Raw genomic sequence first — 6,699 nt, forward strand, 5'->3', positions numbered from 1 at the left:
TCTTTCCCTCCCTCCCTCCTCTCTTCCTTCCTTCTTTCCTCCCCATCTCTTTGCCTTCTTTCTCTCTCTCTCTCCTTTCTTTCCTAAAGTTAGAACAAAACAGAAAGGAGGGTAGGCTCACCATACTTCCGTTAATGCCAGGGGGTGTGGCATATGCACCTCTTTTTCTATGAAATGACCCCTGACTACACCACACAGTGCTCCCAGTGGACATGGTCAGGATATGGTGTGGCTTTCTCTCATGTAACTGCATTTAAGTGGCCAAAATTCAGATAAGAGGTCTGAGCCTGCCAGAGCAATGAGGAGGCGGGACTCTCAAGCCAGGCAATGAGGGAGGTCAGGGGCAGACCTGGAGATAAAAGTTCAAGCTATTCTCTTATCTGCTGCCCCTGCTGCAGGGATATTTTGATTAAAAATATCAGGAGGAAATAGCATATGTGTATCATATGGAAAAGTTATAGGAATGTCTCAAATGTAAGATCTAAAGCAAAAAGGTGAGACAGGCCTTGCCTAACAAGGCCGGAATCCGCACGAAGGAGCACAAAGAATTGCCGTTTTGTTAGAAGAAGGACAATTTAAAAAAATACATGAGTAAGGGGGAAAATCCCATTGTGCAAAAAAAATATCAGTTGGAGTAAAAGAATAAAATGGAAACTGGTAACATGGATTTTCTAAATGGGTATAAAATCAAAATCAACACATGTTGGCTCCAATGATATGTCAGTCAAAAAGCGCTGGCAGAAATATTTACTATCAGGGGGTGCGGAATTTAACCTTGTCAGTTCAATTGTTGTCTCCTGCCAAGGAGGAGAGGAGAGGATTTCTGCTCTGCAGAAACATGATAACATTTGGAAACTGGTTTAATGTTATCTATGCATAACATCTGGAAATTGGTTTAAAGTTATCTACTGAGACAAACTGAGTTTCAGAACTATGATGCAAAGGTGTTAGTTCCCATACTCTGCTGAACGGGACTGAGAAAATCGGTACCAGCTCCAGAACGTAATCTCTCACACATGGGTCCATATGGAAGATATTTCTGTGGATAAGGTCTTCTGTATTTTGTGATTTGTATTTGTTTCTATATTTGTATTCATATATTTCTATATTCGTATATTTGTATTCGTATATTTTATATTTGTATTCGTTTGTATTTGTTTTGTATATTGAGAGGATTTGATGTTCTACAGAATGTTTCATTTTAGTTTGTAGTTCTGCATACTGTCCCTTTAGATCCAGATTTCTTAGTGCCTGCGAGCACGCTAATACAGAAGTGGTCACCGCCAGCGTTTATAGTTTACACAACAGAGTTGGCTTGGAATAATATCAAAGACACTGCGAGTAATGTCATAATAATATTTTTAATACTTATCTGTTTGTTGGAGGAGGGGCTGTGGCGCAGTGGCACAGTTGATCTCTCGGTATGCTCCTGAGAATTCCCGAGTCTTTGTGCTTTTTATGGGATTTTCTGGGAAGGGGGGTGAAATCCCACCGGCTCCAGGAGGGCTGGTTGCAAGGGACTTGATCCAGGCTTACCACGAGCGGTGGTGAGCAGTTGGAAGGCTGGGATTGTCCTCAATCAAAAGCACGGAGCTCCATAGTCATGGAGCCATGACTGCACAAGTTGTGAACACCCGCTTAAGAGAGTGTTGAGCCTCATCATAACATCGATGAAGATAAGATTTCCACTGTGAGTGCCTGTAAATGCAACAACTAACAACCAAGATTCCAACGATTTGCATATCAAGCCCCTTTAAGTTTCCCAAAATGCCGGGGAAACGAGGGTGGAATACCCCCCCTCCTCTTTTGTCAGCGGCTGCAACGAGACTGGGAACTAAAGGCTTTTAAAACACGGGGGCTAAAAAGATTCAAACATTATCATCTAAATGCTTCAGTAGCTTTAATAATAATGCCTCTACTGAAAAAAATCTAGGCAAAAAGCTAATGACTTTATTGCTTTGAACTTACAGTATAACTTAGCTCTGTGTACTCTATGGGATTTTTTTTTAAGTGCGACTAATACTTTCAACAGAAAACAGCTTTCACAAAAAGGATTATAATCTACTAATTCTGTAACATCTCCATATGAGATCACGTTTTATTTTTTAAAAAAAAATATATATATAGAAGATTGACTGTTTCCAGAGTACACAAAGGGACTGCATATTATTTGGTCTAGGCTGAAGAACTTTTGGCATTAATATGGCTACCATATCAATGTTTTGGAACAGCGGGCAGCCAGGCGGATATTGAAAACGTAAATGCAGAGACTGCTGATTTTGCTGGTTAAAACATGGATTTTCAAATCATGTGCAAGGAGACAGACAATTTACAAGACTCTGATGACATACAAGAGGTGCAACTATCTTGGGAACAATTTAAAGAGATACTTGTAGATTCAATCCAATGGGCAGTTAAAGAAGCCTTTGAGAAACTATATGATAAGGAGCAAAACAGTCCGCCGGAAGTTGCAACTGAGCAGGAAGAATTACAACAACAACAGACACTTCTCCAAAAAAGGACTTCAAGCAAGACATATCACCTTATCTAAAGATTCCTTCAGCCAAGGGAGACAACAAGAAACTACACAGGACAATTTAACAGTCCTATTAAGAGCATGATAAATCTCTCAACCTCTGAGACAGCAAAGGAGAACATATTTGCTTCAGAAGACAAAGCAAAATTAGTGGAAGCGCCAACTGATTCCAAAATTAAATATAAATGGGAAGATGCAAGAGAAAACTTTTCCATTTATTTATTTCATTAGAGTTTTACCCCACCCTCCCAGCAAAGCTGGTATACAAAGAGAAAAGGCATAGAGCCATGATGGTTTTAAAAATAAGAGCGCAGAGAAATAAAAAAAGGATCAAGTATTATAATTAAACAGATAATTAAACAGATTTGTGTGTAACTACCCTGGTTATGTGTAATTGACCAATATGCTTAACTTGAATAACATAGTAGCAAAGATGAAGATTAATATTAATGTAATTATTCGATCCTTAAAAAATGTATAAGCAAAATACAAATATGCCACATTGTGATTTAAACTCTGATATTAATATTAAGCTAAGCAATATTTTAAGGTATATGAAAGTAGACCTTACAAGTGGATGCAATAATTTTTCTCCTAGTAATTTGCACCTAAATTATAGCTGTAACTCATTGGGTTTGGATGCTGATGAAGATTTTAACACGAAGTTAGTCTGGAAAATAATAATTTTCTTTCTCCCTATTTTCTTTTAGCTATTGCTTTATCTTTCTAAGGATGAAATGGTCAAATATATATAGTAGAAATGAATTTCTACAGAAACGATAGTAGACGGTTTAGATATGTATGTTCTTCCCTAATTACATATTATACGCCTTACTTAGTGTTGATAAGCATGAAGATATCAGCTATTTAGAATATGCCTAGTAGAAATGATAGTAGACTGTATAAACATGTGATAGACGAAAGGAAATATAGAGCTTGCATTACATATCGTTGCCAAATGGATAGTTTATGGATAGGTAAAAATTAGGTAACTTAGTTATGTATGAGAAACAGAATGTATGAAAAATACTACTCTCTCTTTTCTGTTTTTCTTTTCTTTTTGAAAACCAATAAAATATTTTTTTTTTAAATCCTTGTTTGTTTACAGTTTTGACGGTTTGTTCTCGGCTTTTTTTCTTTGCTCAGTCTCACATGACATGCTGAGAGTCCCATTTGGGTTTTCTAACTTCCTTAGGAAAGAGCCATTTGCCAGTTCAGAATGCCAGCCCGTCACACTGCCTTATTTAGGATAGCCTGTTTTCTCCAAGATTTTGCAATGCAGAAGTCTTTTTGCCAGTTTAAGAAAAGTCAAAAAGGAGTGGCTTGTAAAGTTTCCACCCACAGAGAGCTCCACCCACAAAAAGGGCCAATCGCTAGAAGGGCCCTTCTTCATGGACCTCATTCCCAAGCCCTTGAAACCCAGGGCAACCGAAGCAGGAGGATCCAAGGCCGTTCAAAATCAAGTCTCTTCCCTGGTGTTCTTTGTCCTAATTAACAAGGTTTTGGCTCTGGATAAACATTCGCTGGATTATGGAGAAAGCAAGAGTACCAGAAAAACATCTACTTCTGCTTCATTGACTATGCTAAAGCCTTTGACTGTGTGGATCACAACAAACTATGGCAGGTCCTTAAAGAGATGGGAGTACCAGACCACCTCACATGTCTCTTGAGAAACCTGTATAAGGGCCAAGAAGCGACAGTTAGAACCGGATGTGGAACAACTGATTGGTTTCGCATAGGAAAAGGAGTACGACAAGGATGTATATTGTCGCCTTGCTTATTTAATATATATGCAGAGTACATCATGCGAAATGCTGGCCTAGATGAATCACAAGCGGGAATTAAGATTGCTGGGGAAAAGATCAACAACCTCAGATATGCAGACGATACCACTCTGATGGCAGAAAGTGAAGAGGACCTCAAGAGCCTCTTGCTCAGGGTAAAAGAGGAGAGCGCAAAAGTGGGCTTGAAGCTCAACATCAAAAAAACTAAGATCATGGCATCCGGCCCCATCACTCCTTGGCAAATAGAAGGGGAAGCATTGACTTCGCTGGCCCCTTCCAAGGACTGATATTCCTGGTCACTGTGGACTCCTACTCTAAATGGTTGGAGATTAGCCTTGTCACCACCATGTCTGCAAAGACTGTCATCCGCATGCTGCACCAGATCTTTGCAACCCATGGACTGCTGGACATGATAATCTCCGACAACAGGGCAGCGTTCACATTGGCAGAGTTCCAGGATTTTCTCCAGAGGAACCTAATCTGGCATGTGAGGTCAGCACCCTTCCACCCCGCAACCAACGGGCAAGCGGAGCGAATGGTGCACACCGCAAAGGAAGCCCTCAGCCGGATCACAGATAGAGACTGGGAGTTCTGACTAGCACGCTTCCTCCTGACTCAGCAGATGACACCAAACCCCATCAACGAAACTTTTGATGGGCCACCGGCCCACCATTCTGCTGGAGCAGCTGTATCCAAACCAGGCGCCAGAGTCGAGAAAATTGACCGAACGAAGGGAGGCTCACCAGGGGTTCTTCCCAGAAGACCCCGTATTCATTAGGAACTTTGGGAGGGGACCCCCGTGACTGGGGAAAGAGACACGGCCTGGAGCTGGACTGAGGGAAACTGCTAATTTCTTTGCATTTACGTGCTAGGCCCAACTAGGGAGAAACTGTAGACTAGAATTGCCCTGTTAGGAGATATTATGAAGGCTTTGTTGTCAGATATTGTTTAAAATTCTTTCCCATATGTCAGCCAGTCTGGCCTGCTGAGTGAGAGAGGAGGCCCAGAGCTTTGTGAAGGGAACTGCTAAATTCTTTTCAGGCCTGAGAGAGAGGACTAAGGCACCTCCCTTGAACTGAGGCACGAACGTCTTGGCAGCTCCACAAAGTGGCAGCCAACATCTTACCTGAACATCATTTATCACTGTATAGTAATTGCCAAACCCAAAATTGTATTGCCAATGGCATCCATTCAATATTGATTTTAGGAAAAAATAGATAGTTGGAAATTGGAACGTTTCGCAGAAAAAACAATGAACTGGAAAGTTTCCCCATCCCATCCCTCTGTCAACCTTCTTTAACACGGCAGTCCACAGTAAAGTTTACTTCAATGGGCTTAGAAAATTGTGACTCCGCTCAGCTTTGCTGGGTATTTCTTCTGTCTCCGGGGTAAACCGTGGAGCCAGCCTCCTATTTGAAGGAGGACACTTGAAAGAAATCCTCACCAGTGCCTCAAGGAGACTCATGATCTGGGCCTGGACAGGGACTCCAGCAGAGATACCTCTCAGGCTCCCCTAGAAATTTCCAGAATCCAAAGCACAGAGGAGAAGAGAGAGCTAGTGTGTAGCAGGCGGTGGAAGTGGGAGGGCGGGCAGCGGGAAGATGAGGGTGGCCCACACCAGTACTCTGCCATGAGACGGCAGCCTTGACAGCCTACACATTGTGTTCTGTAGAAGGGGGTGAGTGGTATTGACACTGGGGCATGTGTGATAGTGGGCAGGTGCGGGGGGGCTGCAGTGGGGAGAGTCACCGCCTGGACCCTGAGATGATTCTCTTGTTCTTGCTCCTTTCCTGCCAGCACCGCCACTGCCTGGGCCTGCTAAGCCCCCCGCTGCCACTGCCAGAGTCCTGGCTTCTCACGGGGAGGCAGGAGGGTCCCAGAGGCCAACGGAACAGGTGGACACGGTCCATGTTCAGGCACGGCCAGGGTAGCAAATTGCCCACAACGGAGTGCGTCACGAAGGGTGAGGAGCAGCCATGGGGGAGGGTTGCTTCCTGTTACCTGTTGGGGGGGGGATGGAGGGGGACGCCCACTGAAGCTTCAGCATTATCATCATTTCTGCAGACATGGGGGGTGGGATTTTATTAAACGTGTAATGGTGACGGCAGTGGAGGGATTACCACGTGGCATCCCTCAAGCTGAGGGGGAGAGGCTAAAATTAAACCTGGCATCTGTCTCACTTTGTCGGGCCGTGTGTGCCATAAAATGTAATGCCAGGTACCGGAAACCTTAACTCTATAAAGGACGCAGGCAAACCCAATTAACGATATAAATTCTTACTGAAAGTACACAAACACGAACACTCTTACAGTATTCTCTTTATTTACGAGTCTTTGATAACTCTGAATTACTGCATCCAACTCTGGAGTCAACGTCTGT

Source organism: Gekko japonicus, unplaced genomic scaffold (genome assembly GCF_001447785.1).
Source record: "Gekko japonicus isolate JY-2015 unplaced genomic scaffold, Gekko_japonicus_V1.1 scaffold1578, whole genome shotgun sequence".
Taxonomy (NCBI): Eukaryota; Metazoa; Chordata; class Lepidosauria; order Squamata; family Gekkonidae; genus Gekko; species Gekko japonicus.